Source organism: Cervus canadensis, chromosome 2 (genome assembly GCF_019320065.1).
Source record: "Cervus canadensis isolate Bull #8, Minnesota chromosome 2, ASM1932006v1, whole genome shotgun sequence".
Classification (NCBI taxonomy): domain Eukaryota; kingdom Metazoa; phylum Chordata; class Mammalia; order Artiodactyla; family Cervidae; genus Cervus; species Cervus canadensis.
In genome coordinates, this window is record NC_057387.1 from 56,183,206 (window position 1) to 56,207,557 (window position 24,352).

Genomic DNA, 24,352 nt, shown 5'->3' on the forward strand with positions numbered 1-24,352 from the left:
ATAGGTAATAAGAGTTTAATGACAGGAGGAAGTCATCTTTATTTTTAATGATTCTAAAGCTCACCTGTGAAATCTAAATCTTAAGTGTTCTGTTGAATGAACCACACTGCCTCCACCCCACCATCTAACTAGACATTTATTTACAGATGACTGACCACCTGTCTCAAAAATCTTTATTTAAGCAAAGATAAACATTAACACACATAGAGCATTAATTTGTCTCTGCTTTTGTGTCCCACTCCTGTGTTTCTAATTTCTTTTTGTTTACCAGACAATGCCTGGTTCTCTGGGATCGGTGATATGCTAATCGGTTCCCCATTCACTGTGGGATTGAGGTCAGCCCTCAGGGAATAGGCTTTCATCTGAGTAGGCATATTGAATGGCTGATTTATTTCTATTCAGGCCTCTGTAGAGAAGACAGACAGTGGACTCTCCCCTGGGAGAAGGTGGGCCTGATTCTAGCCAGCATTTGATACACTCACAGCTAAGAACTCTTGTAAACAAAGAGGGAGGGTGTGGTGCTGTATTCAGAGCAGGTTGTTGGAGTTTACTCATCAGATAAACCATCCATCACCTGACAAATTGGAAACTCCTGTGACTGAATGCTCAATGGTACCATGATTGTTTTTTTAGCTTTGGCCTTTTGGGTCATAGTAGCATTGACACATTGTATAGGAGATGGGGATCAAGACCATCCCCATGGAGAAGAAATGCAAAAAGGCAAAATGGTTGACTGAGGAGGCCTTACAAATAGCTGTGAAAAGAAGAGAAGCAAAAAGCAAAGGAGAAAAGGAAAGATATTCCCATTTGAATGCAGAGTTCCAAAGAATAGCCAGGAGAGATAAGAAAGCCTTCCTCAGTGATCAATGCAAAGAAATAGAGGAAAACAACAGAATGGGAAGACTAGAGATCTCTTCAAGAAAATCAGAGATACCAAGGCAATATTTCAGGCAAAGATGGGCTCAATAAAGGACAGAAATGGTATGGACCTAACAGAAGCAGAAGATATTAAGAAGAGGTGGCAAGAATACACAGAAGAACTGTACAAAAAAGATCTTCACAACCCAGATAATCACAATGGTGTGATCACTCACTTAGAGCCAGATATCATGGAATGTGAAGTCAAGTGGGCCTTATAAAGCATCACTACGAACAAAGCTAGTGGATGTGATGGAATTCCAGTTGAGCTATTTCAAATCCTGAAAGATGATGCTGTGAAAGTGCTGCACTCAATATGCCAGCAAATTTGGAAAACTCATCAGTGGCCACAGGACTGGAAAAGGTCAGTTTTCATTCCAATCCCAAAGAAAGGCAATCCCAAAGAATGCTCAAACTATCACACAATTGCACTCATCTCACACGTTAGTAAAGTAATGCTCAAAATTCTCCAAGCCAGGCTTCAGCAATATGTGAACCGTGAACTTCCAGATGTTTAAGCTGGTTTTAGAAAAGGCAGAGGAACCAGAGATCAAATTGCCAACATCTGCTGGACCATCAAAAAAGCAAGAGAATTCCAGAAAAACATCTATTTCTGCTTTATTGACTAAGCCAAAGCCTTCAACTGTGTGGATCACAATAAACTGTGGAAAATTCTGAAAGATATGGGAATACCAGACCACCTGACCTGCCTCTTGAGAAACCTGTATGCAGGTCAGGAAGCAACAGTTAGAACTGGGCATGGAACAACAGAGTGGTTCCAGATAGGAAAAGGGAGTACGTCAAGGCTGTATATTGTCACCCTGCTTATTTAACTTACATGCAGAGTACATCATGAGAAACGCTGGGCTGGAAGAAGCACAAGCTGGAATCAAGATTGCTGGAAGAAATATCAATAACCTCAGATATGCAGATGACACCATCCTTATGGCAGAGAGTGAAGAGGAACTAAAAAGCCTCTTGATGAATGTGAAAGAGGAGAGTGGAAAAGTTGGCTTAAAGCTTAACATTCCGAAAACTAAGATCATGGCATCTGGTCCCATCTCCTCATGGGAAATAGAATGGGAGACAGTGGAAACAGTGTCAGACTTTATTTTTGGGGGCTCCAAAATCACTGCAGATGGTGACGCAGCCATGAAATTAAAAGACGCTTACTCCTTGGAAGGAAAGTTATGACCAACCTAGATAGCATATTAAAAGGCAGAGACATTACTTTGGCAGCAAAGGTCCGTCTGGTCAAGGCTATGGTTTTTCCAGTGGTCATGTATGGATGTGAGAGTTGGACTGTGAGGAAAGCTGATCGCCGAAGAATTGATGCTTTTGGACTGTGGTGTTGGAGAAGACTCTTGAGAGTCCCTTGGACTTCAAGGAGATCCAACCAGTCCATCCTAAAGGAGATCAGTCCTGGATGTTCACTGGAAGGACTGATGCTGAAGCTGAAACTCCAATACTTTGGCCACCTCATGCAAAGAGTTGACTCATTTGAAAAGACCCTGATGCTGGGAGGGATTGGAGGCAGGAGGAGAAGAGGACGACAGAGGATGAGATGGCTGGATGGCATCACCGACTCGATGGGCATGAGTTTGGGTAAACTCTGGGAGCTGGTGTGGACAGGGAGGCCTGGCGTGCTGCGATTCATGGGGTCGCAAAGAGTCGGACATGACTGAGTGACTGAACTGAACTGAAGCGTTGACTTCCGGAGAAGGCAATGGGACCCACTCCAGTACTCTTGCCTGGAAAATCCCATGGACAGAGGAGCCTGGTAGGCTGCAGTCCATGGGGTAGCAAAGAGTCGGACACGACTGATTGACTTCACTTTCACTTTTCACTTTCATGCATTGGAGAAGGAAATGCAACCCACTCCAGTGTTCTTGCCTGGAGAATCCCAGGGACAGAGGAGCCTGATGGATTGCTGTCTATGGGGTCACACAGAGTCTCACTCGACTGAAGCAACTTAGCAGCAGCAGCAGCCCCGTTGACTTCTACCACTCATTTGACTTCAAAACTCTTTAATGAACTTTAAAGCCTCTCCAAACTATTACGTAAGGCAGATATGTGCTACTCAGCTAAATACATCTTTAAACTATCTTTGTTATGAATAATTCCAGTAACCTGACTTTGTTATAAATACTTCCCTGTTGCATGTAGCTTCAGATCTATTTTATCTTTTTGGAGAGTACAGTTATTTTTATTGCATCTGAGTTCCAGTTTCTAACAAATAAGTTTGCAAGCAGAAAGAAGCTTGAAGAAATCAAAACCCAGAACCATATTACTGGAGCACATTTTGGGTTTGAATGTCAGCTTTTGAAGGAAAATATTGATGTAGTCAGAAGTAGAAATTGGTGAATATTGCTGGACCCACAGGGACATCAGAAGGTTGTCACTCAGTCTAAAACCCTTATGAAAAGATGAAATTTGCTCTACAATTGAAAATCAGCATGACCCCATGCCTTTAAAGACTGGATCAGAAAACTTGGGAGGAGGGGCATAATAATATAACTTTAGGGCTTCCCTGGTGGCTCAGATGGTAAAGAATTCACCTGCAATGCGGGAGAACTGGGTTCAGGAAGATCCCCTGGAGGAGGGCATGGCAACCCACTCCGGTATCCTTGGCTGGAGAATCCCCATGGACAGATGAGCCTGGTGGGAGACAGTCTGTGGGGTCTCAAAGAGCCGGACACAACTGAGCGACTAAGTACAGGTGGGTGTGTGTGTGTTAGTCACTCAGTCGTGACCAACTCTTTGCGACCCCATGGACTTGCAGCCCGCCAGGCTCCTCTGTCCATGGGGACTCTCCAGGCAAGAGTACTGGAGTGGGTTGCCATGCCCTCCTCCAGGATATATCCTCTAGCCTTCCCCAATTGCTAAAGGTGGGGTTTCAGGCACCAAGTCTCTTAGATAAAAGAGAGATTTTTGAAGTGCTATTTTGGGTCTTCAGATAGCACGATGTTACCACCAGCCTACTTAAAAAGCATTAAAGAGCCATCTGGTCTGGGTTTGACTAGTCTATCCATATTGCTTGCAGTTCTAGCTTTAAATCTCTTGGCTTGTAAAATCAGGTAGCAACATTTAAATATGTTGAATTCTGAAAATGCTGGGATTATAAATAGTTCATCATATTACATAAATGTGAACGGCAGTTCTGAGAACTTTATTGTCTCAAAATCTCCAGGAGGTTTTTTTTTTTTTTCCCTATTTTATTTCGTTTGTTTTGTTTTGTTTAATATAGTTGAGAAAAGAGGCGTTTTGTCAACAATTATCATTACACTAAACAAATGAGATTTGTTTGAATATTTTAGAATGTGTTCGTGTTTTTTATTTCCTACTCTGGGTTTGCAAGAAGTGTGCTAAATTTAAAGTGTGCTGAACTTAAACCTTTATTTCTTATGACAATGATGAGTAAAACTTAATTGTCTTGCTCTGATTTGGATATGTTGCCAGTTTGCAACACAAGCTAGATTCTTTTGTCTTTTTCTAAGTTTTACTTTATAGAGACTTTGCCTAATATTATTTTAGAAAAATACTTTTAAAATTATTTTTATTATTTATATTTTATAGATGATTGGATTGTTGTTTAGTCTTTAAGTTGTGTCAGACTCTTTTGTGACCCTATGGACTGTAGCCCACCAGCTCCTCTGTCCATGGGATTTTCCAGGCAAGAATACTGAATTGGTTGCCATTTCCTTTTCCAGGGAATGTTCCCTATTTGAGGATCAAACCCTCATTTCCTGCATTGGCAGGTAGATTCTTTACCACTGAGCCACCAGGGAAGCCCAGGTGATCAGATAAAGCATTGAAATTTATTTCGCCTACTCTGCTTTGTTATGGAATGAACTGTGATCTAAATTATACGGCAGTCATCCCTCTAGGATTTGTCTGCCACCCAGTTCCAGGCTCCCATTCCACCTTTGGAACTTTATTAGGGTATCTGTTTTTTACGTTTATCCTGGGTCCCTTTCTCTTTGGTAAGAGCACCACTGCTTAACTGCTCCTCATTTACTTCGTGTGGTTCCACTGTAACTGCCAATCATGGTAATTCTGCCTCTGGCAGAGGATGTTAAACGATGATCCAGACTAAGCTATGTGACCACATATCTCATAACACGGTGATTGGTTCAAGGAGTAGGCACATCAACCAAGCTGAAACAAAGTCTCTTCTCAGAATTTTCTGGAATACATCCAATTCTCATCTCTCTTTGGTGAAAAGCCATAATAAGTAACTCAGGGGCTACCTGCACCCATGATTGAATGTAAGCCTGGTTAAAGGCTGATTCAAATAGGAGGTAAAGATGTAGAGATGCTGAGCACAGACAGAATTTTTTCTGTAAAGGGAAGGAAAAGAATGAGGTGGTAGTTGGAGGAAATATGAAGTCAAGGGAGTAATTTTTTTTTTTTTGGGGAGTAATGTTTTTAACAGTGTTGTTTGTTCATTAATGAGAATGACTCAACAGAGAGGAAACACATTGAACGTATGTATAGAAGGACAGTGAGGTAACCATGGGAATAGTGGGGACTGGAATCCAGTGCACCAGTGAACGGGATGGTAGGCAGAGACTGAACGGCTCACTCCTTGCAATAGAAGGAAAAGATGGCATACGGGAACAGATGCAAGAAGGAGGGGCGTTGGAATGTGACAGTTTCTCTTGCTGCTTATATTTCTCTGAGAGCAATGGTCAATGAAATAGAGGGAAGGTGATGGAGTTTTGTGAAAGAAATAGCCCTGGGAGAGTCAAATAAATAGACTAGGAAAATACAGAAGAATCAACAATCAGCAGTAACAGTCAACTTAAGGTCTGATGTCAGCATAATCAATTTTTTTCTTGAGGTATATTTAGATTCTCAAGAGCAGAAACAGAGAAGGTAGAGACAGGACTATTCCTAGAGTCAGGATTTTTTAAAGAATGATATAATGGAAGCAATAAAAGGTTGAAAGAGGTAACAGCAGATTTAAAGGAGTAATTATAATGCAGGACCATGGAATTTAAGTTAGGTAAGGAGAGAATGAGGGCCTGAGGGATGGAAATAAACAGTGAAAAGGCAATAGGGTCAGAAGAACAAAGCGCCTGGTAGAGTGGAAGAATTTTTTGAGCTGAGGGGATGAGCTGGATGTAGAAGTAAAATGCTTGACACTGAGACAATTGAGAGGAGGCAGTCATTATAAATGACAAGAACTAAGGATAACTGTGTGGGTTGTTGGCTGGAGTGGAGTGGTAGAAGAAAAGATCACTGGAGGTTAAGAGGTTGAGGAATAGAGAGTCCATGAGATTGGATGTACCAGCCGTGTGGATATTGAAATCACCAAGAATAATGACAGCAGAATGGGAGAGAAAGATAGTAAACCTGGTGCTGAAATCTCTGAAGAACGTGTAGGAAAGACCAGTAGGACAGGAAGAGACCACAGCAAAAGGTCTGGAGGTGAGCTTCAGAGCATGAGCTTCAGTGAAGCTGTCAGGGGACGGCAAGAAAGAGACAATGACTTGGAACCCTGATCACCTTCTCATCCAGTGGTGCATGAGGTGAAGGAAAACCGGCCATCACTCACGAGGGCTGCAGGGAATGCAGTATCCTCAGGAAACACCAGGTTTCCCTCAGAACAATTCATAGAAAGTGAGGGGGCTGTTCAGAGAAGAGTGTGGTTACAGAGGATTTTTCTGATGACAGAGCGGTATAAGGATTAAAAAAAAAATTAATTCATCATTTATTTATATTTTATTTTTGCCTGTGTTGGGTCTTTGTTGCTGCAAGGATTTTTCGCTTTTCCTCTAGTTGCAGTGAGCAGGGGCTACTCTCTAGTTGCGGTGCTCAGTCTTCTCGTTGCAGTGGCTTTTCTTGCTGCAGATCACAGGCTCTGTGGCACGCGGGCTCAGCAGTTGCAGTTCTCAGGCTCTAGAGCACAGGCTCAATAGTTCCCACACACGGGCTTAGTAGCTCCGTAGCACGTGGGGTCTTCCCATGACCAAGGATCAAACTCCTGGCTTCCTGCATTGGTAGGTGAATTCTTTACCACTGAGCCACCAGGGAAGCCCAGGGATAAAAATTTAAGTGATGAAATTTGACCTGGGAAGCTTGGACCTCTCGACCTCACTGAGATTAACATCTAGGACAATGTGGAATACCCTGGTGACTGCTTCAGTGCTTCAGTGCGGGGGGTGTGTGTGTGTATAATTATGTCTAATTATTCTTAGAACTTGACTCAGGCAATTCTTGGGTGGAAACAGACGGGAATTAAATCCATCGGAATCCAATTGATCCAGTAATGCTGTTCATCCTTCTTCCTTAGTAACTCGGTGGTGGCCCCTCTCCAACGCTGACCGATTCTGTCCTGCCTTAGTTTCTCATTAGTACTTTTGGATTATCACGCTTGCCTCCTGACTGGTCTCCCTCATCTATCTCACCTCTCTCCAATCTGTTCTCCTCGTTTCTGCCAGAGTGCTCTAAATCATTTTTTAAATCAGGCACCACCTCTGCTCAGCACGATGGCTGTCCTAATACTTCATGATCAGATCCAAACTTAGCACGGAAACACCCCTCAGAGCACTGCCCTGCGGCCCCAAAGGCCCAAGCTCTGCTTGTTTCCTTTGTTGCAATGCTCCCTCCCTCTCTTTTTCACTTGATTATCTTACACCTATTCTTTTAAGACATGATTCAAATCTTTGGAAGAATATATAAGAAATTGGCAGCCCTGATTGTGTTGGAGGAGAGAAACTAGGCTGGTGAAGGGAAGATACAGGGAAACTTTTCACAGCATGCCTTTTTATACATTTTGAATTTTACATTATATGGATGTATTGCTACATCTTTGAGGGGGTGGGAGGGAGGCTCAAGGGAGGGGGACATATGTATACTTCTGGGTAATTCGAGTTGTATGGTAGAAACCAACACAACTTTGCAATTATCCTCCAATTAAAAATAAATTAAAAGAAGAAAAATAACTAAAAGGAATGAAAATTTTAAAAAATTTAAAGCATGAGATGGACCAAAAAAAGAGATACATTTCAGAGTTTGGTTCTGCATGAAGTCTTCATTAACTTGACACTTCCCTCCACTTAGCCACCGCTATCTATACCTTTCCACACTCCTCTGTTATAGCATTTATCAGTCGGTGTTAAATTAACAGTCTCAATGTCCTCATTGCCTGGAAGCACCTTGAGGGAAGGGACTTACTTTGTCTCATTCACCTTTGAATTTGGTACATGGCAGGTGCTCAGTAAAAGCTTGTTGAATTAATGAATGAAAAAAAATCTTCTGCACAGAAAAGGAACAAAAAATAAGTAAGCAATCGCACTTCTTTTACACATGAAGAAAAGGAAGCCCAGAGAAGATTTATTGAGGATCAGTAGCAGAATAAAATGAGAATCCATGCTTTCTAGAGTCCAAGTTTGGTACTAGAATAAGTTATAAGACTTTCACTTTGAGATAGTAGATGTGATGTGGATCATATCTACTTATTTTGACCTGAGTCCCTGGATTTTCAGGAAATTTCTGATTTCCAGTAAGCTGTCTAACCTTCAAAGGACACTTTCACATATCAGATCATGGGTCCTAAATTTGGGTTTGGAAAATATTTAGCCTAAGGAGCTCATGGACTAGGCTTATATAGATAGAAAAATCACAGGAGAATCTTCTGGCACGTTTATTTTAAAAGCTGCTGCTGCTGCTGCTAAGTCGCTTCAGTCGTGCCCGACTCTTAGCGACTCCATGGACTGCAGCCCACTAGGCTCCTCTGTCCATGGGATTTTTCCAGGCAAGAGTACTGGAGTGGGGTGCCATTGCCTTCTCCGATCTTAAAAGCTATGCTTTATTTTATTGTTTTCCTAAAACATATGCAGTATGGTGGACATAGTTATACACAGTAGCCCTCTTTAGAAATGCTAGACTAGCACAGGAAATGTACCCATGACAACGTGAAGTGGTATATTCAGTTCTCATTTGCTAGCATTTGCTGAATATCCAGGGCACAGAGCAGTGACTAAGGGCATTTTATTTTACACAGCAACCATGTTTTTAATATGTAAAATGGTAGCGTTAATGATTACTTGGACCAAATTTTAAGTACCCCGGGGGAGATCTTTTGTGGCTTCAAGATCAGTGGTCTTCAAACTTTCTGCTCACATACCTCCCTGAAAGAATTTTGAAAAATTTGCATCCTTCCTGTATTTTTATGTTGCCACCTGTAATTTTTCAGTGTACATTTGCAGAGCATCATTTCCAGCATATTGCATGCAATTCATGATATTTTAAAATAAAGCTGTTAGCTCATTCTTTTAAAGTTACCCCAAAGAGTCTAAATCCCATAGTACTTTTTTTACCCAACATTATTCCTTTTAAATATATGTGACCTAGCTATTCTTTAACAGCCAGAAAATTTACATTGTTCCTTCTTCTTCTTCTTGAACTCATGTTTTCATTTCCATATTTCCATTGCTCCCACAGACTGCTATTTTATTGCATATTTTCATACTTGAAAAATTTGTATTGATGACTGCATCATTTTTCAAACTACATATTTACATAATTTTGCTTTCTGGTAACTTTAAGGTCCTTGTTTTGTCTCAGGATGGAGTTGCCACTAAAATTGTTAGCAGTACATAACTGATCAAACATGGCTATATTACAAATTGATAACTATTTTTAAGCATAAAAATAAAACATGTTAGAAAAATGGAGGGGCCTTTTTTCCCTAGTGGATTTGGGGATGAGTATTATAGAGTAATATTGAGTTTCACCCCAACTCTAATCATGAGTTTGATACTGTTCTTATAGATATAATTGCTGAAGCAGTTTGTTCACAGAAGTAAGTAGATGGGAACTGAAGGGATTTGCTGTAGCCCTGTTACTCAGTTCCTTGAACTGCTTTCAACTATATGCCAAAAATCATGTGATGATCTGTTCCTTAAAGTATTTTTTCTTCCTACTGGTTGTCAAATAACCCTTTATTGAATTATGTTCCTTTGCAGTTCTTAACCAGCTGGCATTCCACCACACCACTGTTGGATTCGTCTATGATGTCATGAGGATGACCGCCATCCACATCAGAGCCCACAGACCTGGCAATCCCCAGGATCTCTTTAATGGTTCCAGAGTATTCTGGAGCTAAAGACTGGTGTTGCATCTGCTGGGCAATGTGGATGACCTCATCAAAAGCGATGTTTCCACTGTGCTTAATAATTTTTTGCTTCCTTCTGTCCTTCGGTTGCTCCTTAAAGGTTTTGATGATCAGGATAGACACAGAAGGTACCACCTCAATCTGGGCCTGTCTGTTCTGAACAATCAGCTTCACTGTAGTCCTCAGACCCTTCCAACCACCAGCTGCCTTTGCAATGTTATCACCAACCTCTTTTGGAGACAGACCCAGGGGGCCGAGCTTGGAAGCCAGGATAGACGTGGCACAGACTTCTCCATGGGTGCCCCTCAGGTATATAACTTTGTCTCCTTAGGGTCTAACTTAGGTGACATGGTGAGGCAGCTGGTGTCAGATAAACCTGGATTTCAGAGGTCTGAAGAAAATGGCACCTTGGCCTCCTTCAAGTTGAAATCGGAACTAAAGCCATTTAAATTATTTTTAGTGCTCTAGCAGGTAACACTTTTGTTTTCCAGTCATCACAGTCATCCCTTTTCTCAGCACTCACAAAGGCTTCTAATTTTCCATGTTTTGTGCAACTAAGGTCAATGCACCACAGTATGACGTGGAATTTGTAAGAAGAAAGATTTTCTTATGTTAAATGGGAAAATGGAAATTGTTTTTAAAAAAGGGGAGGTATGGAAAAGAGATTGCAAGCATGTTTTCAGGCAGATAAATCTTAGGAAGGTATAGGAATGAAAGTTGAGGGACTTCCCTGGTAGTCCATGGCTAAGACTCTGTGCTCCCAATGCAGGGGGCCTGGGTTCAGTCCCTGGTAAGGGAACTAGAACCCACGTCCCATAGTTAAGACCTGGTGCAGCAGATAAATAAATAAATATTTTTTAAAAAAGAAAGTTAAGAATGTGGAATTGAGTCCCTTAAAACTATCCATGCTCTGTACTACTGGAGAGTCTTCATATACATGGGCCGATATGGTTATCCTGGTTTGAAGATTTCTATTCAATAGTCAGCAGGCATTTGAACAAAAATGAGTGGAGAATGAGAGGTGAAGGCAGTCCTAAATACTGGGTATGACATGGTGGTTAAGATAAGAGCTCTGTAAACCCTAACTCTGAAATTTCCTAGCAGGGTATTCTTGAGCAAATTAACCTCTACTTTCTTAATTACTAATTTAGAAATAAAGGCAATAATAATACCTACCTCATAGGGTTGTATTGAGAATTTGAAGAATTAATATGTAAGCACTTAGAATACTGTTTGACAAATAATAATTACTCAAATCATTGACAGGGATACTAGGAAATGATTATACATGACTAGAAATGAGTTTCATATGACTGAGTCCTAAATAAATTAAAATTCCATATATACTTTGCTCTTAGCAAAGCTAATCATTTAATTTGTAAATTCAATGAAAAGTACAAGTATAAGGCAAAGCCAGGTTCCGTGTCCAGAGTTTGCAGGCTTATGCTACCTCTTGAGAAAACAACAACAACAACAAAAATAAAAGAAACAAAAGGTATATGAGTTATAAAGTTATTCTTTCTAGATCAAAGCATAGCCTATGTTAGGTAAAATTTATAATCTGCTTATTTTGAAGTGGCAAGAAAAGTGTTTGATGTGCTCTTTCCCCATCTTTTATAACCACAAAAAGTCCCATTATTTCCATTCAGGATATCTTCCCCCCCACACACACTATTACTAAATATACCATCCAGACTTCTGGTGCTTAGAGGTTCAGGGGTTTTGCCTTGCTACTATCACTGGGGCTTCAGGAGATCATACTCAACTGTCTTTGTTAAATGAAAATTAGAGATTTTTTTCAATATTACTTTATTTCTCTTGTATTTCTAATTGTCCTCACCTCCACCCATTCTAAATTTGAAAGCATATACCATAAGTTATGAAAAAACACAACAAAGAGTTTGAAAACCCTCATTTGAATAACAGTGACTTCAGGAACAGCTGCTAAGATAAAATAAATCCAAGAGAGCTCAGCAACCAGAATGCAATGGCTTTTCTTTTTAAAGGGACAGGAAGATTCACTCACTATTGTAAGCCTTAAGCAGTTACTTTAAATCAATACTATATTTTAATTGATATCTAAGTTTTTCAACTCTGAATTTTTATGGGCTGTTTTAACCCATATACAGAGGATTCTCTTCCACTGTACACTGTATTTTTCTTTTTTTTTTTCCATTGTATTTCAATTTGAACAATTGTTTGATGATATCATTGATACAGGTTTACAAAGCAGAAAATAAAATCCACCAGGAATCAAGCTTTCAGATTTCTTCTTCACTGAGAATGTAGAAAAAAACAAAACAAAAAACTTTACCTAGTGAAATAGAAATAATGAGATCAAATGGAAATTTATTACTAAGACAAAATTGCATTGCCAGTTGCAGAATAAAAAGATAAAAATTGTTTTGTTGATTGCAACATCTTTGTCTTCTGTCCTGAGATTCATATTACAGAAACTTTTCATTAAAATAGTACACAGAAGTCTGGATTTTAAATAATTAAGTGAAGGGACTTCCCTGATGGTCCAGTGGTTGACTCCGTACTTTCATTACACAGCAAGTGCATGGGTTCAATTTCTTTTGGGGAACTAGGACCTTCCCATGCCAAATGCTGTGGCCAAAAAACAGAGAAAAACAAACAAACAACCCAACAAACTGAGCTTAGGAAGTAAGGATAAGCAGAACTCTCTTAAGAAAATCCAACATATTAAAATATAATCTTATAGACTGGATGAATAAGGAGATTATTTTTCCTACAAAAGTGTCATTCATTATGCAAATAGATTTATTTTTTAAATATCTAGCTTCACTAGTACACTTAGATTATGACTTGATTTCTAAATACATTATTTACATATGACGTTTGTTGGAATATATATATAACATAACGACTAGCCAGAAGACATTGAGCTGAAGCCTAAAATTTTCAGAATAGCAAATTATTTCATGAAAAGCTGTATTTATCAAAGTGTCTTAATTTTTCTGGCCTAGTTAAATCAGTAAAGAAAAAATAAAATTTAGAAAAATGTTAATATCCAAGATACATAGTTACAGTTCAAAGCAAAGACAGAGTCCCACATGTTCTTGCTGCTTCTTTATTTCATTCAGCCCTCTGTAAATAACTCCTATACTTCATTTCTCATTGACTTTTTTGCTCACTTGACTATTTTCACATGTGGCAGTTGAATATATTTGTACCAATAAAATGAAATATCACACCCTCAGATCATTTCATGAAAGTTCTTTTTTCAATGTATCATATTTGGCTGCAATAATCAAACAACCTAACTAGAAGTGCCGTAGACCATGAAGCACTTATTGTTTACTAAACAGAATGCCCAGAGGAAGAAAACCCCAGGTGGACTTGGGAGCTCAGTGATGTCAACATGGACCCAAGTGGACTAGACAGCATTTCAGTCCAGGCAGTCAGACTCAAGTGTCGATGGATCATTCTGTCTTCCTGGGAAACTCTGAGTTCTTGTAGTGAAAGAAGAAAGAAGGCAGTTGTTAGTTGCTCAGTCATGTCCAACTGTTTGCAACCCCATGAACTGTAGACCACCAGGCTCCTCTGTCCATGGGATTCTCCAGGCAAGAATACTGAAGTGGGTTGCCATTTCTTCTTCCAGGGGATATTCCTGACCCAGGGATCAAACATGGGTCTCCTGCGTTGCAGACAGATTCTTCACCATCTGAGCCACCAGGGAAGCCCTCTTGTAGTGAGCAAGGACTTAAAATCTCTCAGTCTCTCACATGGTAATCATTTAATAAGTATTCATTAAACAGTTAAGGAAATTTTAAAATAAGAGCAGGAAAACTAAGACTATGTGCAATAAAAGGGTGCTTTGGTGTTGAATGATGTCACAGCTATTCAAGTTAAGGCTGGATCTTTGTGCTGTGTGGTTTTTAGATAGATCTCAGTATAACTAAAAAACATTTTGGGTCATTTATACTTCCTTTGGGTCATTTTGGGTCTTCCTACTTCCTTGGAGTCTCTTTTGTTGTCCTCTCAATGCTCGGTGTTTAAATTTGCAAGTTTAGAAATGTAGACTGAGCCAAACTGCTCTGTATGAGAAAGCTTTGGAGGTCACTGTAGTCAGCAAGGTAAGCTGTGTGCAGTGTTTCTGTGCTTGTATGCTTTGTATGTGCACTCACTGCATTTCCTAAGGGAGGGATACTTCTCTTTTGGAAATACAGGGTTTGAGAACTACTCTGGTTGGTACCTGATTAGTTTTCTATGATAGCACCTTATTAACTGTTGGAGTGATTTATGCAAAATCAAATTTTACATGATGTATTTTAAACTTAATAAATCAATTTTAGGACAAATAGAAAGTTGAAAATCGGAGTTAGAGCTTGGTAAAAATCACTAGGCTCAAAAACAAACAAATCAACAACAACAACAAAACCCTTAACAAATAAAAAAAAATCCACTTTCAAAAGAAATGATAGAGCAAAACATTCAGCACACCAGACAAAAATCTAAAGTACTAAGAGTGAAATTCCTAGAAGATGATCAAGCATTTTGTCTGCTGTTCTGTGTGTTTGTGTGTGGTGGTGGGGCAGGATGGGGGTAGGGTAGTGACAAGCAGCAGGATGGGTAATGGATAGTTTTCTGAGAATCTTCACCTGGGTGGAGATGAGAAGAAGAGGGAACTATAGTGGTCTGCTTTTTCTGCAAACTCAGCCAGCACTTTATAAATGGCATAGGACTCATTTCAAGCTCAACTATTACTGGCCTAAATCCAATGGGATTGGCCAGAAATGAATCATCTTTGGAAATGTAGCATGATGCAGAGACTCACTCAGGAGCTAGAGGAGCCAAGCACAGCTAAGAGTAAGGCCACCTTTTAGACCAGGAAGCAGACCTAAAAATGGTCTGGTCTCTGCCTACTGTCAGGCTTGCAGTGTCAAGATTGTCCCAAGGCCCTAGTCCCTTTCCCTCTCCTCCATGGAGAAATCCCTGGCCACTCCGGCCCACAGTGAGGACTCTGAAGTCTCAGGGCCTTTGGAATTTGTCCTATATTTTGTAGTTAATTACAAACAGCTTAAGTTGATCTTGTGAATAAAATGAGGTTATGGATACGAAAGTTCCTAGTACGGAATCTAGTGAGACTTTGTTTTTCCACTCTGTCACCCCTCGAAAGACAGTTCTGGCCAGGGCACAGAAGTGACGAAAGCGGGGCCCTGAAGGAGAGGTGACTCAGCCCTTCTCCTCATCTGTTATAACACACAGGCCCTGACAAGCAATGTTCCTCACTAGATCCAGAAACTGTTGCTGCTATTGAAATAATCCAGATGGTACGAATTACACCAGAAAGCCTTTATAAGTTGGCCCATTATTATCCAGATTTGAAGATACATGTTATTAGAAGCAATGTGACCTGAATGCTTACTGGGGTATTTGAAAAACTGGTTTCTGAAGAACAAAAATAAGTAAATATGGAGTGGATTATTAATTTACTACATGTAAAAATCAGAGCCTGTTTATTTCAGCAAAATTAAAATGCTTTAAAATTATAATAATACATACTTATAAAAATTCATATATCACAGGAGTTAATACAATGTAAAGCAATTTCACTTTTAACAGTATGGTTAGCAACTGTCCAGTGAAGGCATGAAGAGGTTGGGGCTACAGAGGCAAATATGATCAACAAGGTCCCTGCCTTCATGGGGTTTACATTCTAGCGGGAGGAAACAGATAGTCAGCAAGCAAATAAGTAGACAAACCAGACATGGGATATATGGAAGTGGGATCTCAATGATGGAAAAAAAAAGTCACAGTGTTGAACTCTTGTTAGGAGAACCTTCTAGCAGACTGAATTGCAGGTTCAAAGGGCCAGACAAGAAAAAAGAGGGCCACTACATATAGTATATCACTTTAGTATACCAAAGTAAGCATTCCAAGAGGAGTATAGGGGTCAGATCATGCAAAATCTGGGTAGGAAGGTCAATTTCATTTAACACTATAAGGCCATGAAAGAGTCTTAATTGAAGGGGAGGGCAGCAGAGAGAATCTGATCTTCCATTTTGAAAAAAAGTAAGGGCAAGAACGGAAGTCTGTAGACCAGACATGTTGGAAGAGATTCACTCACACATACACTGAAACATATAGAGCTTAAAATATATGTACACTCTTCCTGCAACTTGCTACTAGTGTTATTTTTAGAACTCCTCTTTGAAATTATGTTCACAGTCACTTTACTGTCTTAGAAAATCAAACACATTTTGTTTTTTGACCTTTCCCTATCCACCCAAATGCAGTAACTTAGTTGGAAAACACAGGTTTTGGCATTTTTAACATGACTCCAGAATGTGTTCATCAGATTTGGCTTTGAATAACTTTTGGATCATTCCAAAAATCAGATTTATTCTCAAAGAAAGAATTCTTTTCAAAAATTCCATGTCTACAAATGTGATACTTTTAAGCAGCATCATAGGAACATGTATATACTTGGACAAGGTGGTTTATTTGAAATGAAAAACATCCATTTAAAGTTATATTTATTCACTGGTAATTATTGAGCACTAATCACTAAGTGCCAGGCACTGTTTTAGGTACCGGGCATACATCAGTGAAGGCTTCCCAGGTGGCTCAGTGGTAGTAAAGAATCCTCCAGCCAATGCAGGAGGTGAGACTCAGGTTCGATCCCTGGGTCGGGAAGATCTTCTGGAAAAGGAAATGGCAACCCACTCCAGTATTCTTGCCTGGAAAATTCCAGGGACAGAGGAACCTGGTGGGCTACAGTTCATGGGGTCACAAAGAGTTGGACGTGACTGGGCACACATACACCAGTGAACAATGAGACAAAACCTGTCCCTGCTGGGCTTACATTCTAGTAAAGTAATTCGATTTACAATCTAGTAAAGTAGTAAAAAACAAACAACAAATAAGACTAAGTGAACTCTGTTAATTCAGAAGTTCAAGATTAATATAATCTTCAATATGGTTGAAGATTATATAAAGAGCAAGGTGAGAGAGCTTTAGGAAGCTGGGGCGGGGGGGCTTCCAATTTTAAATAATGTTGTTAGGTTGGGCCTCACAAAGAAGGTGACTTTGGTTAGATCTGAAAGGGCAGAGATAAGTAATATAAACATTAAGGACAAGAAACATCAAACTGACTAACAGTGCAAAGGTTCTAAGGTAGGAAAGTCCTGGCAAGGATGAGGAGCACTGTGGTGGCTAATGGTTGAGTAAGGGAGAGAGTTGTAGGTTACAAGATCAGAGAGGTAAGGAGATGGAGGGCAAGTGATAAGAAACTTGTAGCCATGGAAGGAAATTTGACTTTAACACTGACTGAAGGAAACAAAGCAGAAAAGGGGCATGACATATTATTCTGACCACTGTGATAAAGACTACAGAGGAGCAAGGATGGAAGTTGTTATGTTTTTTGGAAAACACCACCACCTGATAATCAATCTCCTAATTTTGCCAGGAAAGGGGAAAGTAACCACAGTTAAACATTAAGAAACATTCCAGATCATGTCTTTCCCCTTTGTTTCCTTTAGAGCAAAGTCCTATTAGGCCCAATTCTATTGTCTCTGGGCCCAAAGTGCCCTTAGACCATTTTCAGGCTGCAGCCAAGTTCTTTATCTTTATCCTGTACATTAGCCAGGATCTTCTTGGCTGCAAGAAACTGCAACCCATGATTGCTCAATTGCTTCAATCGAGTCTGATTCTTTGTGACCCTACGAACTGTAGCCCACCAGGCTCCTCTGTCCATGGGATTCTCCAGGCAAGAATACTGGAGTGGGTTGCCAAGCCTTCCTCCAGATCTTCCCAATCCAGGGATCAAACCCGTATTTCCTGGCTCTCCTGTGTTGCAGAGAGATTTTTTTCCTCTGAGCCACTGGAGAAGCCCCAAGGAATTGCATACCTGACCCAAAATGGCTTGGGCATCAGGCCACTTACTATGTCATACGTGAGTGGTCATGAGGTATGCAGAGCCAGGGTAGGTTAACTTAGCCACTCAGTGACCTTTTGGTTCTAGGTTACCATTCCTATATTTTCTTTGCTCATTGTTTCAGGATGTACCACCATAGGTTGAAACATATCTTGCTAACTGGAAGATAGCCAAGGCAAGAAGTAAGGAAAAAACTTTTTAGGGGCTCTCAGAAATAAAACCCTCCCCCTCGAGTCCCTTTTCCCCACCTTCCCATTATGTTCACACCACACGCTTAGTTCCTAAAACAGTCACTGACAAAGGGGGACAGAGAAGCAAGACCTGTCTAGACTGGTGGCTTTCAGAGCATTAATCTGAGGAAGGGGAGAGGGTGTTAAGAGCTGATCCCCAAGACCCTTTCAGGGAGTCTGCAAGGTCAAAACTATTCTAACATTAAAATGTTATTTGCCTTTTTTTAAAAACTCCCATTCTGAGGGTACAATGGAGTTTTCCAGGGGCCACCTGAAATAGTGCAACAGATTGAATGCAGCAGATTTGAAAATCCAGTTTTCTTCCATTAGGCTGGATATCATAGATATTTGCAAATTTTTAAAGTAACACCACTCTTGCTACTATTTTAGGGGGAAATATGGTTATTTTCCATTAAAATGTGCTATTTATGATAAGATGTAATTATTTTTTAGATAAGTATTTTTAGATTTCTGTTTTAATTTTAGTATAGTAAATACTAATACATATAACCCACATAAACAAAAGCTTTTGGGGGCCCTCAATAACTTTTAGGAGTGGAAAGTGGGTCTCTAGAGCAAGACAGTAAAGCGCTGGTTTAATTTGATAGGTCTGATTCACCCCTGTGGCCAGGGGCAGAGCCAGAACTTTTCCTAACTCACCTTCTTCTGACCCAAGCCTTCTTAAAATCCTACTCTGTAAATTGTTAGGCCACAGCAGGAAGTCGCAGACGCAGCTTATTGAATTAGCCTACCTCCATGCTTCTGGCTAATCGGATAGTAAGCTCTTGCTTTTGACAGTGAGGCAGTTAAATGGTCAAAATGAAGCTGGAAGTGTTACTTCAAAGACAAACGTCACACGAACTTGCTTCTTAAGATGGGAAGGGGTGTGGGGTTTTGAGGGGTGGACAGTTGAAACTTCAGAACTCTTCTCGAGAGCAGGGGTAACCCCCCTCTAGTCTCATCAGTTGTCTGGGTTAGCGATTAATTATTGGTAATAATTGGCTTTCCTTACCACCAGCCTGCACTGTGGCGTCTTTCTTTATAAGGAGGGCCTGTCATTCACCTATGCTTACCTGCATCAGTCCTGGCCTCACGACAGCTTAGGCCAAAGTAACAGGAAGGTTACCTTGGATTCTGAAGTTGTCGCCATGGCATGTTCATGTTCTCGCCTTGATCTTTCATCCAGGATTGGGGCTGGATAGAAGTGTGTGAACTGGAAGAAGGCACTCCTTTCTCCCTTGTTCTTCAGTTTTAACAATTCTTGTCCTTCTCTCATAGTATTTTGGTTTCAAAGTGCTCTCAGGATCCTCCTTAAAATACCAAACCTGTTTTTACTCTCTTGAGTAAATTTCTTGGCTTCACTTAAAGAAAAAAAATCTATCCAAGTACGTCTTTGTTTTATAACTCAACTCATATGCCTGCGATTTCTCCATCTGATCTCCTTCCTTTTTCTGGCCTCTCATCTACGCTGGAGAATTTTAGGAGGCCATGGAACACGGGAGGAGCAGCCATGACCCTGGCTAAGGGAGTAGCGGGCATACATTTTCTTTGCGCATATTTTGATCAGTGGGTGTGGGGCAGTTTTGCTTAATCTTCTAATTCACGAGTGCCTTTTCTTAGACTTCCCGCTGTCTTCCGCCTGGGTCCAACTCTTGCCCTAAATTTACATGAACTTTTCTCCTTGGCATCGACTCTCAGCGCTTGAACCTCCCTTCCCCTGGGCCTGACCTAATTCTGGGTGCCGGCTGTTGTTTGGTTTATTTCCCCCACTTTTTCAAGCCCACAGAGCTTTACTGGGCGCTTCACTTTTGCTCGAGTGGGTGCTGGGGTTCACAGGGGCTCGGGGACATGTGCTTTGAAGCAGCCACGACCCCGCCACCCGCCCCTAGCCCCATGAAGCCCGGGGCCCCGAGCTCCGCGGGTGTGAGGAGGGGGTGGAGAGCAGGACCCGGCAGGGTGAATCACAGGGCGTAACAGGTGCCGGGAGCCGCAGCTGCGCCCGCATCCCGCTCAGGCTCTAGGGATGAGGTTTTCTTTTTCTCCGGGTTTTTTTGGAGGTGCCACCGGACCAATGCAGGCCGCTGTTGTTCATCGCCTAGCAACTGGCGGAGCCAATGGGAAGCGGCTAGGCCTTGCGAACCTGCGGAGCAGGGGAGGTGGCCGCGAGGGGTGGGGCGGAGCCCGGCCCGGGGCGGGGAAGGCGGGAGCCGTAGGTGGAGGCGGGGCCGTCGGCCCGGGCTCAGCGTGCAGCCGCGCCTGTGCGGGCCCTCCGGGCTGCGCGAGCAGGTCTAGGACTCCGAGCGGTGCTTCCCCGCCACAGCCGGGGGTCGTGAAGGTGAGAGCCTCACCCGGCGCCGGGATTGTGACGCGTCCTCCTGGGGAGGGGCGACGGCGCCTGCGGGGACTGGGGCAGGCGGTCGGGCGGGCGCCGGCCGGGGTCAGGAGGGCGGGCGCGGAGGTGAGCGGCGGCACCTGGCGCGGCGCCCCGCTTCTCTGCGGGAGCCTCGGCACGGCCGTTGGGGCCGTTGGAGGAGGCGGGCGAGCGTTGACCCCCCGGCTGCGCCTGGAGGAGGAGGTGGGAGGTAGGTGCCGACTCGGGGACCGCTCCCGCTGATCGTCGCAGAGCGGAGCCCCAAACCCTCTTCGGGATGGAGAGAGGGTGGCGCCTGGCGCGGGATGACGAGCGACGCGGGGACGTGGAGGAGGAGGGGATGGCCAGTTTGGGGCTGAAGTGTCCGCCGAGCAGGAGCTGCGGGGCTCGCGGGCTTCGGGGTTGTTAGCTCGAGCCGCAGGGGCCAGTCGTTAGGAGTGGTCGGTGGCCGCTGCAGGGGAAGAGAACCCCCCTACCGGTCTGGTTAAAAGACTAGGGCAACAACTTACATCATCTCAAGGCTGGCGTGTGTGAGGATGTTTTGGTGTAGAAATCTGTAGTAAAGTACAGTAAACTGAAGTGTGAGCTTCCTGCTGTCTTTCGAGCCTGTTCCAATCGCCCAGTTATGCAAGTCACTTGGGCTAGGAAATGTCATCTGCTAAGTAATTTTTTTCTCAGCACGTATAACGTGGGAATCTTTAGGTTATTACTTCCATTACTAGTTGTGATCTCCAAATTACCATTAATGGCAACGTGGATAATAGTTTTTATTGAATCTGAGAGAGTTGACATTTCCCTTTTCTGAACCCCATAATGGGGCGACGATTAGAAGAGGCACTCTTCCCAGAGTGGTTCGGAGGTGTAAGGGGGGGGGGCTGCCTGGAATTTAAAATTGCTGGGCTCCCCTAACAGTTCAGATTAGCGTCTGGATCTAGAGTTGGCTAGGAATGATAGGTGTCTTGGCTCAGGAGGGATTGGTTTACAGTTTAAGTAGCAGAAAATTCTGGCAGCCTGGATCCTGAACTGAAAAGGTAGGTATGACTTGACACATTTAGGGGACTGAGCAAACTTGGATAGAATTAGAGATCAGGAGAGAGAGAGAAAAATGCCTTTAAAGTTTGCTTCATGCTCTTTTGACATTTAGAAGAAGTTAGAGGTAGATTTATGAATTTGGATTCAGTCAGCAAAACTTAATCCATCAAATCTCGTGTCCTACAGCTATCATAACCTGCAGGTCTAGGAAGCTTCTGTTATTCATTCAAGTTAAACAAGTAAAAGCTAATAGTTTGATGCTCTTTTCTGCCTGCTGGCAGTGAGAGTTTCTCAGAATGGTGGTTTGAAGAGAGGAACAGGAACGGATATTTAAAATGAAGGCTCTTTCAGTGACTTGCTGGGACTCTTCAGTCAAGTCATTTTATATCCTTCCTTCCCTCATCTGTACAATGAAGATAATCATGGCCCAGGATTTAGTAACATGGGTGAAGCAGCTTGAAGATAACTGCAAAGACTTAGTTATTCTAGGATGAAATGTGAGGATCTCTTCCTAACACATTGTGCCTTGTGACAGGGCTTGTTAAAGCACTTTGTGTTGGAAACATGCTGAGGCAGTATGTAAGAGAAAGAACATTAACTGTTAAGATGATGTGCGTAAGGCCTCAAGGCTGACACGTTATATTTTGGGGCTGTCTGAAAACCTCACATAGCTTCTTTTGACCAAGCTAGCTATGACTCAGGTTTTATAAAAGATATTGAGTGCCTTCATTGTGGTATGCATCTAGAAATAAAAAGATAAAAAAGATGCTGCCCCAGAATTGTGTCATTTAATTCATCTTACACACTTAAGTCGGAGCACTTTCAGAGCTTTGTGTGTGTGTGTGGTTGGATTTTTAAATTTTATTTAAAAAGGATAAACTACAAATGACCAAAAGAGATTAAAACGGAGCAATTAACAAAAATCTAACAAAATGTCAGCTTTATTTTTTATCTCCCCCCACTAAAATGTAAGTAAGTCCCACGAGGCTAGTTTCTTACACCTACTTGTTTGTTGCTCTGGTGGTTTAGTCACTGAGTTGTGTCCGACTCTTGTGACTCCATGGACTATAGCCTGCCAGGCTCCTGTGTCCATGGAATTTTCCAGGCAAGAATACTGGAGTGGGTTGCCATTTCCTCCTCCAGGGGATCTTCCTGACCCAGGGATCAAACCCACGTCTCCTGCATTGACAGGCAGATTCTTTACCATGAGCCACCAGGGAAACCCAGTTTGGTAGTTGGAAGCAGGTAACTAGAATTAGAGGTAAGGTTGGAAAACCAGGGCTATGACTTTTGACTGGTAGGTGATAGGGAATCCTTAAAAAGTTTTATCCAGGGGAATTATATTTGGTTTTTACTTCAGAATGGTATTTCCAGCAAAATCAATAATTTGAGTGGTCCATAGACAATCCAAGTAATATCTGAGTCAGAGTAGTACATAGCAGTGTAAGACTAAAAATAAGTTATTGAAGCCTCCAGGATGTTCTGAAAAGTAAAAATGATCATTCATACAACCAGCCTTTATTGAGCATCTTTCTTTTTTAAATTGTGGTATAATTGACATATAACGGTATTAGTTTCAGGTGCACAACATAATTTGTTATTTTTATATCTGTGAAATGGTTACTATAGTAAGTCTAGAATCTTCTACTTTTAGGATTAGAGAAATAAATACACCAAGATAAATAAGATACGCACCCATTTTCAGTCAACTTGTGATTGAGTAAGAGAAATGACAGTTGTAATACAGTGCTGAATCTGAGTGTCATAAGAAGCATGAACATGTCAGGTTTCAGTAATGTAGGATTCTGAGATGAGAGAAGACACAGATTCTTTCAAAGTAAAAATAAGTTCCTGAATAGATGTTAAAATTTGTCCACTTAAACAGTCAGTGCAGTCTCACTATAACATTTACAGTTTTTGTCTATGAACCCTCACTTCTCACATTGCCCTCCCCACTTCTTAATTCTTTTGAGTGAAATTTCAGATTTGACTACCATACTACTAACTATCTTCTGTGTGCCTTAGTTGTCTCATTTGTAAATTAGCATTAGTAAAACCTACTTCAAGTTTGGGATGATTAAATGATATGTTAGTATCCAGAATGGTGCCTGGAAAAACACTTTACATCTTTTGAATACTTAACTATTTGACATAAAAATGCTGTAATTGAGTAAGAACTAACTTAAAGGCAGAATTTTTTCTTTTTTTTATTCTATTTGTGAGTATTAGCTAAACCCTCCACATTCAGAGAGGGTAAATATATTCTGTTAAACTAAACTTCTTGAACGAGTGACCTTTGTTTATTATCTCCTGTTATTTACTGATCATTTTTCTGAAATCTGATTTCCATTTTTACTCCTCAGGTTTGTCATAAAGTCCTTAATTACCAGATTCAACACAATATTCTATTTAGCTCTGCCCTTTCTGTGGCATTTGCTGCTGTTCCTCATTTCCTCCTCTTTAAAACTCGTTTTCGTTGGTTTTCCTAAAACCTCCCCTCACCCCTGTGTTTTCATCTCCTAGATCTAGGTCACTTGCCCTCACCTCTTACATGTTGATGTTCCTGAAGGTTCTTTCTGCCTCCCCCCTTTTTTTCTGTATAGATTCAACTGCCACATGTATGCCGATGACTCCTAAATCTGCTCTGATATCTTATTAACCTCCAGGCCCTAGAGTTTATCCCCATTTGAATGTCTCGTGAGGACCTGTATAAACCCAGTGAGTTCTACACTGAGCTCTTTATCTTCACACACTTAACCAAACCTGCAGGTAAC

The 24,352-nt window shown here is 41.5% G+C and overlaps 1 protein-coding gene and 1 pseudogene across 13 annotated transcripts in view; one reads left to right on the plus strand and one right to left on the minus strand.

The window, feature by feature from the left end:
• Positions 1 to 9,877: 9,877 nt before the first annotated feature.
• Positions 9,878 to 10,454, minus strand: LOC122428854 (annotated as a pseudogene).
• A 9,905-nt stretch (positions 10,455 to 20,359) lies between these two features.
• The window catches only part of LOC122436762 (SSX family member 2 interacting protein), a 55,415-nt gene continuing 51,422 nt past the window's right edge, over positions 20,360 to 24,352 (plus strand). For 6 of the 13 annotated variants that reach the window (XM_043460812.1, XM_043460818.1, XM_043460820.1 and 3 more), the window contains exon 1: positions 20,360 to 20,510. The gene's annotated coding sequence lies outside the window, so the exon portion shown is untranslated. Of the gene's footprint in view, positions 20,511 to 20,865; positions 24,348 to 24,352 lie in introns of those variants that run through there. The other 7 variants (XM_043460821.1, XM_043460824.1, XM_043460814.1 and 4 more) reach the window with 6 other exon arrangements.